Source organism: Oncorhynchus mykiss, chromosome 8, assembly GCF_057628025.1.
Source record: "Oncorhynchus mykiss isolate SJ-2025 chromosome 8, ASM5762802v1, whole genome shotgun sequence".
Lineage (NCBI taxonomy): Eukaryota > Metazoa > Chordata > Actinopteri > Salmoniformes > Salmonidae > Oncorhynchus > Oncorhynchus mykiss.
The window spans coordinates 32,517,836-32,530,191 of NC_143029.1; the positions used below are offsets into that span (position 1 = coordinate 32,517,836).

Here is a 12,356-nt window from a genome sequence, read left to right on the forward strand (position 1 = left end):
CAACACTTTGAAATGTAGAACAGTCCCAACAGTTTGACATTTAGAACAGTCCCAACACATTGACATGTAGAACAGTCCCAACACGTTGACATGTAGAACAGTCCCAACACTTTGACATGTAGAACAGTCCCAACACTTTGACATGTAGAACAGTCCCAAAACTTTGACATGTAGAAGAGTCCCAACACTTTGACATGTGGAATAGGTCTCAACACTGCCATATAGAATAGTCCCAACACTTTGACATGTAGAACAGTCCCAACACTTTGACATGTAGAACAGTCCCAACACTTTGACATGTAGAACAGTCCCAACACTTTGACATGTAGAACAGTCCCAACACTTTGACATGTAGAACAGTCCCAACACTTTGACATGTAGAACAGTCCCAACACTTTGACATGTAGAACAGTCCCAACACTTTGACATGTAGAACAGTCCCAACACTTTGACATGTAGAACAGTCCCAACACTTTGACATGTAGAACAGTCCCAACACTTTGACATGTAGAACAGTCCCAACACTTTGACATGTAGAACAGTCCCAACACTTTGACATGTAGAACAGTCCCAACACTTTGACATGTAGAACAGTCCCAACACTTTGACATGTAGAACAGTCCCAACACTTTGACATGTAGAACAGTCCCAACACTTTGACATGTAGAATAGTCCCAACATATTGACATGTAGAACAGTCCCAACACTTTGACATGTAGAACAGTCCCAACACGTTGACATGTAGAACAGTCCCAACACTTTGACATGTAGAACAGTCCCAACACTTTGACATGTGGAATAGGTCTCAACACTGCCATGTAGAATAGTCCCAACATATTGACATGTAGAACAGTCCCAACACTTTGACATGTAGAACAGTCCCAACACTTTGACATGTAGAACAGTCCCAACACTTTGACATGTAGAACAGTCCCAACACTTTGACATGTAGAACAGTCCCAACACTTTGACATGTAGAACAGTCCTAACACTTTGACATGTAGAACAGTCCCAACACTTTGACATGTAGAACAGTCCCAACACTTTGACATGTAGAACAGTCCCAACACTTTGACATGTGGAATAGGTCTCAACACTGCCATGTAGAAGAGTCCCAACACTTTGACATGTAGAACAGTCTCAACACTGCCATGTAGAAGAGTCCCAACACTTTGACATGTAGAACAGTCCCAACAGTTTGACATGTAGAACAGTCCCAACACTTTGACATGTAGAACAGTCCCAACACATTGACATTTAGAACAGTCCCAACACTTTGACATGTAGAACAGTCCCAACACTTTGACATGTAGAACAGTCCCAACACTGCCATGTAGAACAGTCCCAACACATTGACATTTAGAACAGTCCCAACACTTTGACATGTAGAACAGTCCCAACACTTTGACATGTAGAACAGTCCCAACACTGCCATGTAGAACAGTCCCAACAGTTTGACATGTAGAAGAGTCCCAACACTTTGACATGTAGAAAAGTCCCAACACTTTGGCATGTAGAGCAGCACACCAGGGTGGGATGTAGAGAGAGAGGAGGAATACCTCACTGCATCTCACAGCGTGAGAGACTGCCCCAGCTCCTGATCTGTACTGATGCAGATTAAACAGTCGCACTTCTACTTCAGGGCTGCTTTAGATTGCCAGTGCTTTTAGTTCCCTGGGTTTGCAGACAGTGAATTTTAAAACATGCGTGTGCACACAATGGAGGGTGGATAATTTTTTTTGCCATGCATATGCCACAGTGTGCAAGAAGACGTGATTTTAGCATAAGAACAAGAAGAGGTGTTACATGTACGAGTGAGAGTGAGCGTGAGAGTGAGACATAGAAAGCACTGGGTGTATGTGCGTAGAATGTGGTGTGTGCACCATCAGCAGGCTGGTCACTTACAACATAAAAAAAGATGTCGAATTTGCTGCAGTTCCACATGTGAAATAGCTGTTTTTACATGTTGAGCTTAAATAGTTAATCATAGTACAATTGTATCTTCACATTAATTTAAGAGTTCACATGCAAGATAACTCCCAACTGTTAAAATCTCACTTTCACGTGTGGAAATCCAGATTCATGTGAGGTTGAAATAATGTTATTCTCCTCACATGTGGAAAGATGATGTCAATATAATTAAAATAAGGATATACAGTAGGGCAAAAAAGTATTTAGTCAGCCACCAATTGTGCAAGTTCTCCCACTTAAAAAGATGAGAGGTCTGTAATTTTCATCATAGGTACACTTCAACTATGACAGACAAAATAGGAAAAAAAATCCAGAAAATCACATTGTAGGATTTTTTATGAATTTATTTGCAAATTATGGTGGAAAATAAGTATTTGGTCAATAACAAAAGTTTATCTCAATACTTTGTTATATACCCTTTGTTGGCAATGACAGAGGTCAAATGTTTTCTGTAAGTCTTCACAAGGTTTTCACACAATATTGCTGGTATTTTGGCCCATTCCTCCATGCAGATCTCCTCTAGAGCAGTGATGTTTTGGGGCTGTTGCTGGGCAACACAGACTTTCAACTCCCTCCAAAGATTTTCTATGGGGTTGAGATCTGGAGACTGGCTAGGCCACTCCAGGACCTTGAAATGCTTCTTACGAAGCCACTCATTCGCCCGGGCGGTGTGTTTGGGATCATTGTCATGCTGAAAGACCCAGCCACGTTTCATCTTCAATGCCCTTGCTGATGGTAGGCTTTGTTACTTTGGTCCCAGCTCTCTGCAGGTTATTCACTAGGTCCCCCCGTGTGGTTCTGGGATTTTTGCTCACCGTCCTTGTGATCATTTTGACCCCACGGGGTGAGATCTTGCGTGGAGCCCCAGATCGAGGGAGATTATCAGTGGTCTTGTATGTCTTCCATTTCCTAATAATTGCTCCCACAGTTGATTTCTTCAAACCAAGCTGCTTACCTATTGCAGATTCAATCTTCCCAGCCTGGTGCAGGCCTACAATTTTGTTTCTGGTGTCCTTTGACAGCTCTTTGGTCTTGGCCATAGTGGAGTTTGGAGTGTGACTGTTTGAGGTTGTGGACAGGTGTCTTTTATACTGATAACAAGTTCAAACAGGTGCCATTTATACAGGTAACGAGTGGAGGACAGAGGAGCCTCTTAAAGAAGAAGTTACAGGTCTTTGAGAGCCAGAAATCTTGCTTGTTTGTAGGTGACCAAATACTTATTTTCCACCATAATTTGCTAAAAATATCATAAAAATTTTTTTTCTCCTCATTTTGTCTGTCATAGTTGAAGTGTACCTATGATAAAAATTACAGGCCTCTCTCATCTTTTTAAGTGGGAGAACTTGCACAATTGGAGGCTGACTAAATACTTTTTTTGCCCCACTGTATACCCATTGATTCTTTGAGAATATAACGTCATACCCCATCAGAACCCCAAATGCTCTATAAGCTTGTTTTACTCCAATGTTTGTAAACAAAATAATTGTAATCAACCACTGTATAGCCTAAAAACATGGTTAAAACTATAATTTTAATATTATGGATGGTCAGTACTTGCATCCATAGCAGTGGGGATTTTAGCATGTAAACCTTGGTGGGGCAAACTCAACAAAACTAAAAATGTATGCCAGCAAAGCCACTACACAACACAACACTGAACAAAACATGAATTGCACTAACGATAACTAACAGTGCCCACAAACTGTTAGGGCATGCATAAAGCTGTCCCAGCTTGTCCCAAGCAAAACATAAACCCAAATGTATTGGTAGCAAAACAAAATATTGATAGGAAATCATTTTGAAATGTGAGAACAAATTAATTGTAAATGGATGCAATAGTTTTCAGTGATTTAAAAAAAAATATTACATGATTAAATTAAACGCCTCCCTCTTTCCTGTAATTTCCCCTATCTTTGGTTATGTTTCTTTGGCCTTTGCTTATACTGCCTTTTTTGCAAGTTGCACATTTTAGACCATTCATTCCCTGGATGGAAGTTGTAGTGGAAATTTAAGTTCTGAGAGAGACTTGGACAATTATTAAAACAATCATCTTTATTCAACATTGATTAATTATTGCAATAATGAAACCGTCGACCGCACACTCTAGGTTGTGTTGCCGAGAGCTTAACTGATGAATGAAATAACAGCGATCTTATATAGGCCCTAAATGCTCAGTCAGTCATTTCTACCGTTCCCATAAGCCACCTTGATCCATCTCCTGGTTATCTGCACGGGATGTTGTTTTACTTCCAAACCGGCTTAGTTTCCCAGTTTCCAGGAAGATGAGACAATGAGACATTGTTCTAAACTCTTCTAGGCCATCTCTATCTCAGGTCACACACAAACATCTTGTCTCTAGAATGCCAGCTTTTAGATGTTAATCACCAAGTCATTGTCAGCTCAAGCTATCCCTAGCAAAACCCATTTCCTTAACCAGATGCCCAGACTAACTGCAGGAAGCTAGAGTGGACAGCATAAAAACTCAACATTAGCAGGCCAGTCTTACTCTTAGTTAAATATATAACTGTTGACTATTAATATCAAACAAAATTGGGTAAGTATGTAATTTGTCCCTGACAGAGTACTAATGTAGCTGGAAGTGGTGAAAATGTCTAAAAGTAATGTTTGAAGTCCAAGTGTCTGAAAAGTACGGGGTTTGTTCACACGTGTCTGAAAAGTACGGGGTTTGTTCACACGTGTCTGAAAAGTACGGGGTTTGTTCACACGTGTCTGAAAATCACGTGATTGTTTTTACATGTTTTTTTTGTAAGGGGTAAGCTATAGAAGAAGAACCTTCACATACTGCTTCGGTCCACTGGTGCGTGACCGAATGTGCCTGTGCTGCATATCTGCCATGGCCTCAAGTCACAGCTCTGTTATAAAGGGAAACTAACACAAGAAAGAAACATAGTAGGTCAGCATCTTCTTACTGAGGTGATCAAAGCAATATGGCGAACCTGAAAAACTCTCTGGTACCCCCTGATGTCTATTAGATTTATAATTACTGAAGGATTTTTTTCCTTACCAACATTCATTAATAATTAAAAAGCTATTCGCATAGTATGATTCAACTTGGCTGGTAGGGGTTAAGATTGTGCTGAATGGTTAAGCACTGAGTACCTATCAGCAAATGTTGCTTTAAACCACTGTAATTAGCAGACAAACTACAAGCTGCAATTATGTCCCATCATTGTTAATAACAGCTGGCTGCATTCCTTCTTAGGTAGATTTATGAATGTATGTTTTAATGTTTCATTTGTAATTTCATATGAAGGTCACGGCTGTACAAAGCTTGTTTTTGTCTCTTTTGCCCCTCTCCCTCACCATGGCATTGCAAGCCTATGAAAAAAAACTCCATTGTCATAATACATCTGCATTGGTGCTCCAAAGTTGTGAAAATGAGTGTGTTCCATATCTTAAGTCTCAATGGGCCATAAAAAAATTGTTCATCAGTTTTGTACAAAGACGTTAGACTTTATCCTGGCAGTGCTTCCCTTTGCCTCTGTGAATATTTAAGTCATGTTGTGCAGAATTATGCAAAATGTATGCAGTGCACATATTTTTCCTGCAAGGCCATCAGAATATTTGTTGCACTATGGCCTATATTCCAGGGGGTGTGAATACGATTCAACAGCAGATGCCAAAAAGCCAAGTAATTTCTTGGAGAAGATTGTGTTCCTGTCGTCCTGTGGACTGGTGCAGGTTTCCCAGGGGTTAGGTATACATATCATCTACCAAAATGGGAACGTGTCCCGTCCTCCACTAAAGAGCAACAAATTAGGTCACATATGCAACAAAGTATTTTGCTGACCAAGAGTTGTAAAAATCTAATTAAAATCAAATCACATTTTATTTGTTACATGAATACGACAGGTGTACAGTCGTGGCCAAAAGTTTTGAGAATTACACAAATATTAATTTCCAGAAAGTTTGCTGCTTCAGTGTCTTTAGATAATTTTGCCTGAGAACACAGCCATGAATAAAGAATGGTACCAACACGCCCTCCGAGAGCAACTTCTCCCAACCATCCAGGAACAGTTTGGTGAGGAACAATGCCTTTCCCAGCATGATGGAACACCTTGTCATAAGGCAATGCCCCAAACAATCGGAAAGGGGATTCATCAGAGAAAATGACTTTACCCCAGTCCTCAGCAGTCCAATCCCTGTACCTTATGCAGAATATCAGTCTGTCCCTGATGTTTCCTTGCTGCCCTTCTTGACACCAGGCCATCCTCCAAAGGTCTTTGCCTCACTGTGCGTGCAGATGCACTCACACCTGCCTGCTGCCATTCCTGAGAAAGCTCTGTACTGGTGGTGTCCCGATCCCGCAGCTGAATCAACTTTAGGAGACGGTCCTGGCGCATGCTGGACTTTCTTGGGTGCCCTGAAGCCTTCTTCACAACAATTGAACCACTCTCCTTGAAGTTCTTGATAATCCGATAAATGGTTGATTTAGGTGCAATCTTACAGGCAGCAATATCCTTGCCTGTGAAGCCATTTTTGTGCAAAGCAATGGTGACGGCACGTGTTTCCTTGCAGGTAACCATAGTTGAAAACAAACTGTAGCAAGCTTTCTGGTCACGCGCCTCTATCTAACAGTACACTTCAAGTGACCTTCGTTCAAGATGGCCATACTTCTTCATTACACAAAGGAATAACCTCAACCAATTTCTAAAGACTGTTGACATCCAGTGTAAGTGATAGGAACTGCAAGAAGGTCCCTTAGAAATCTGGATTTCCAATGAAAACGAATTGAAAAGTGAGTGACCTCAAAACATTTTTGGAATGGTTTCGCCTGCTCTGGGTTTCGCCTGCTAAATAAGTTGTGTTATACTCACAGACATGAGCTATATACATGAGGTACCAGCACCAAGTCAATGTGCGGTGGTACAGGTCAGTCGAGGTAATTTTTAAATTGACTAGATAATAAATAGCAAATAGCAGCAGTGTAAAAACAAAAAAGGGGGGGGGGGGGGTCAATGTAAATAGTTTAGTTCAGCGGTCTTATGGCTTGGGGGTAGAAGCTGTTAAGGAGCCTTTTGGTCCTATACTTGGTGCTCCGGTACCGTTTGCAGTGAGGTAGCAGAGAGAACAGTCTTTGATTCTGGTGACTTAAGTCTTTGACAATTTTTTGGGCCTTCCTTTGACACTGCCTAGTATATAGGTCCTGGATGTTAGGAAGCTTGGCCCCAGTGATGTACTGGGCCATACGCATTACACTCTGTAGTGCCTTACTGTCAGATGCCGAGCAGTTGCCATACAAGGCAGTATTGCAACAGGTCAGGATGCTCTAGATGGTGCAGCAGTAGAACTTTTTGAGGATCTGGGGACCCATGCCAAATCTTTTCAGTATCCTGAGGGGGAAATGTGTTGTCGTGCCCTCTTCACAACTGTCTTGGTGTGTTTGGATCATGATAGTTTCTTGGTAATGTCGACACCAAGGAACTTGAAACTCTCGACCCACTCCACTTCAGTCCCGTCAATGTTAATCGGGGCCTGTTCGGCCCTCCTTTTCCAATAATCCACGATCAGCTCCTTTGTATTGCTCACATTGAGAGAGAGGTTGTTGTCCTGGCACCACACTGCCAGGTCTCTGACCTCCTCCCTATAGGCTGTCTCATCGTTGTTGGTGATCAGGTCTACCACTGTTGTGTCGTCAGCAAACTTAATGATGGTGTTGGAGTCGTGCTTAGCCACGCAGTTGTGGGAGTACAGGAGGGGACTAAGCACGCACCCCTGAGGGGCCCCAGTGTCGAGGATCAGCGTGGCAGATGTGTTTTTGCCTTCCCTTACCACCTGGGGGCGGCCCGTCAGAAAGTCCAGGATCCAGTTGCAGAGGGAGGTGTTTTGTCCGTTTTTTGCTTAGTGATGAACTTTGTGGTCACTATGTTGTTGAACGCTGAGCTGTAGTCAGTGAACAGCATTCTCACATTGGTGTTCCTTTTGTCCAGGTGGTAAAGGGCAGTGTGGAGTGTGATTGACTGTGGATCTGTTGGAGCGGTATGCAAATTGGAGTGGGTCTGGGTTTTCTGGCATGATGGTGTTAATGTGAACCATGACCAGCCTTGCAAAGCACTTCATGGCTACCGACGTGAGTGCTACGGTGCAGTGATCATTTATGCAGCTTACCTTCACTTTCTTGGGTGCAAGGACTATTATGGTGGTCTGTTTGAAACATTTAGGTATTGCAGACACGGTCAGGGAGAGTTTGAAAATGTCAGTGAAGACACTTGCCAGTTGGTCCGCGGATGCTTTGATTACACGCTCTGGTAAACCGTCTGGCCCTGTGGCTTTGGGAATGCTGACCTGTTTAAAGTCTAGCTCACTTTGGCTACAGAGAGCCTGATCACAAAGTCGTCCAGAACAGTTGATGCTCTTCAGTGTTCCTTGCCTCAAAGTGAGCATAAAAGGCATTTAGCTCGTCTGTTAGACTTGCATCACTGGGCAGCTCGAGGATGGGTTTCCCTTTGGAGTCCGTAATATGTTTAAAGCCCTTCCACATCCAACGTCAGAGCCAGTGTAGTAGGATTCAATATTAGTCCTGTATTGATGCTTTGCATGTTTGACGGTTCATCTGAGGGTATAGTTGGATTTCTTAAGCGCCCGGATTAATGTCCCGCTCATTGAAAGCGGCAGCTCTAGCCTTTAGCTCGGTATGGGTCTAACCTGTAATCCATTGCTTTTGGTTGGGATGTGTATGTACGGTCACTGTGGGGATGACATCGTCGATGCACTTATTATTGAAGCCGGTGACTGAGGTGGTATACTCCTCATTGCCATTTGATTAATCCCGGAACATATTCCAGCCTGTGCTAGCAAAACAGTCCTGTAGCGTAGCATCGACTTCATCTGACCACTTTTGTATTGAGCCAGTCACTGGTACTTTCTGAGTTAGTTTTTGCTTGTAAGCAGGAATCAGGAGGATACAATTATGGTGAGATTTGCCCAATGGAAGGCGAAGGAGAGATTTGTATGTGTCTCTGTGTGTAGAGTAAAGGTGGTCAATCATTTTTTTCCCTCTGGTTGCACTATATTTGCTTGGGTGCGGTCTTAGTGTCAGCATTGGTTTTTGTTGGTAAATTGACGGCTACGAATGATATGGATATGAACTCTCTTGGTAGATAGTGTGGTATACTGCTTATCATTAAGTATTCTACCTCAGGAGAGCAATACCTCGAGACTTCTTTAATATTAGACATCGCGCACATGCAGTTATTGACAAATTGACACACAGCCCTCGCCCCTCGTCTTACCAGACGTAGCTGCTCTGTTCTGCCAAAACACAGAGAAGCCAGCCAGTTCTATATTATCCGTGTCATCGTTCAGCCATGTCTCGGTGAAACTTAAGATATTATTTTTTTTTATGTCCCGTTGGTAGGATAGTCTTAATCGTAGAGCGTCCGGGTTTGTTTTCTAATGATTGCACATTGGTAAATAATACCGAGGGTAGTGGTGGTTTACTCAGTTGCCGACAAATTTTCAAAAGGCACCCAGACCACCGCAACCTGTATTTCCGTCTTTCCTTAACTCAAATGACGGGATTTGGGCCTGGTCTCCGGGAAGCAGTATATCCTTCACGTTGGACTCAACGAACTAGACAGAAAAAAACATTTGTCTATTTCGAGGTGAGTAATCGCTGTTCTGATGTCCAGAAACTCTTCTCCGTCATAAGAGACGGTAGCAGCGACATTATGTACAAAATGACGTAACAAACAATGCGAAAAAACAAACAAAATAGCACAGTTGGTTAGGAGCCCATAAAACGTCAGCCATCCTCTCCGGCGCCATGATAAGGCTTCGTTGTACCGTTGTTTCGGAGTGCCCTTGAGAAACAATAGAGTGCAGATTAGTTTGAGTCATGGTTGCACCGTTACTTTAGTGAAAATGGCTTGCTTCTAGCTCAACCAGATCAAAAGATCTGACCCATATTACTAGAGAACCATTTTTATCTTCCTAGCGGATCGCCAGGACCATAAACAATGTCGTGGGCTGTGGTGGGAGAAGTGGTTGAAAAAGTACCCAACAGTCATAATTGAATAAAAGTAAAGATTAATTGAAAAGTAAAATACAACAGTACTTGAGTAAAAGTTTAAAAGTATTTGGTTTACAATATACTTAAGGATCAAGAGTAAAAGTTTAAAAGTATTTGGTTTACAATATACTTAAGGATCAAAAGTAAAAGATTAATAATTTCAAATTAATATTAAGCAAACCAGACGGGACAATTTTTCTTGTTTTTTAATTTACAAGTAGCCCGCAGCACACTCCAACACTTAGACAACCAATTAAAAACAAAGCATTTGTGTTTTGTAAGTCTGCCAGATCAAAGGCAGTAGGGAATGTTTTCTTTATAAGTGCGTGAATTTGACCATTTCCCTGTCCTGCTAAGCATTCAAAATGTAACCAGTACTTTTGGGTGTCAGAGAAAATGTATGGAGTAAAAAGTACATTATTTTCTTTAGGAATGTACAGTAGCGGAGTAAAAGTACAGATATCTAAAATAATGACTTAAATAGTACTTTAAAGTATTTTTACACCACTTTGTGGTATTCTAAAACGACTTGAGCGTCTGTCTACGTCGTTAAAGGGATACTTCGGGATTTTGGCAATGAGGCCCTTTATCTACTTGCTCAGAGTCAGATGAACTTGTGGATACCCTTTTCATGACAAAATCTCGACTTATCCTTTCAACCATTTGTTCACACTTTGCTCAATCAAGTTACCTTTTTGGCTAGAGCTAAAAACCTGGTAACTTTACCATTATATCCAAACATTTTTGCACAATAAAAGGTGGTGAATTAATACATTACAGAACTCTTGCAATGCATGAATGAGAACTCTTGCATGTTGTCATCACAAACCTGATGTTTTTAAAGATAGGAAAATAGTGATTTTACACAATGTAGAAACCTATTATTCCACAAATGACGTTGTAATTTCAGTGACAGGTATTTGTATCAACATTTTAGCTTTTATAATAAATTAATGTGTTTATACTGTTACATATTAGTTTCTAGGGCTTCTAAAGTAGCTAGAATTCATATAGGCCCAATATAGGCTGAATCTCAATCAATTTAAGAAATCATATTTTCTGGTGCTCCAAAATTGAATGTGGTGCTACTAACTTTTTAAAGTGCTACCAATGAAACATTTTAATTTATATCACTGCCTGTGCAGAACCAATAATGCATGTCTGGATCAATCTACACTCCTAAAAAAAAATTTTTTATTTTTATTTTTTCTATTATCTTCATATTCCTGTGAAAAACATGCTGCACTGTAAATTACACTGAGATTGATAGAAGTGGTCAATTGACAATGTAGCTGTAAATCATCTTAAAACAAGCCATCTTAATGAAAATGGCTGGTGGTGTCATTACATGGAGTGTGACTAAATGTGGATTGAGGGAACGATATCCTATACAATGTGGGGGTATAAATTGTGAACGCATATAGTTGTTGTAATGGAAACTTACCTGTTAGGGAGGAGAGTGACTGTGAAAGACCACTGGCTCTTCTTGAGTTTCACAGATTGTGATATCAGCAGACGAAATTAGAAATGGCGGGTGCAGTGTAATAGTATTGGCTCGGCCCCAAGGGAAGGATTGCGTATCGGCGTAATGAATTGCAGGGGAGGGAGTCCCTGGGCTTTGCTGCTCCATGTAAACACCATAATGGAAATATATTGGATTTCCTTTAGGTTCCTTGCACTGGTTAATTGCCAGATTGACAGACCAACCTGAGATCTTTATCCAAAAACCACCTAGAATACAGAGTTCCCTTCCCTAAGTGAACAGCCAGCAGAGGCATCCTCTGTGTATGGTTCCTCTTTTTGGTCCCGTTTCTGAAGTTTATGAATATTTCACGCTGGTGTTTGTTTGTGTTTTTCTTTTAGGTGAGAGCGTAACCCGATGAAGTATGATACATGTATATCACATGCAAGGGAGAGCAATTGCCAAGAATTTTCTGGAAGAGGAGAACGAGACGTCAAGGAGGCAGAAAGGTCAGTGCTCTTTGTTATACCATAAATTACTCTACCTCACTCATGTTTGAACAAGGAATTTGTTTTGAAAGAACATGTTCTCTCCTGGATGTGTCAAGATGAACACTTTATAACAGTGTAGCCTGCCTATGTTGGCTTCAGAGGTGAACAGCAGTACAGTGGGGAATCAGGCTAATTTCTTTAACTAATTAAACAGAACTGTGACTAACTACCCTGGATTTACGTAGAAACACACTTAACCTCCCAGTGAGATGTTGCCGACAGTCAATGCTACCTTCTAGCAGCAGACAGTGACGCCAATTGAGTAATTTAACTTTACTGTAACTAACTACCCTAGATGTATGTAGAAATATAGTAAATATCCCAATGTGATGTTGCTACC

General features: G+C 41.3%; 1 protein-coding gene across 2 annotated transcripts in view; it reads left to right on the forward strand.

Moving 5' to 3' along the window:
* LOC110529794 (leucine-rich repeat and fibronectin type-III domain-containing protein 2) overlaps window positions 1–12,356 on the forward strand; it is a 153,059-nt gene that overhangs the window by 37,541 nt on the left and 103,162 nt on the right. For both annotated transcript variants that reach the window (XM_021612328.3, XM_090243201.1), the window contains exon 2: window positions 11,867–11,974. The gene's annotated coding sequence lies outside the window, so the exon portion shown is untranslated. The remainder of the gene's footprint in view (window positions 1–11,866; window positions 11,975–12,356) is intronic.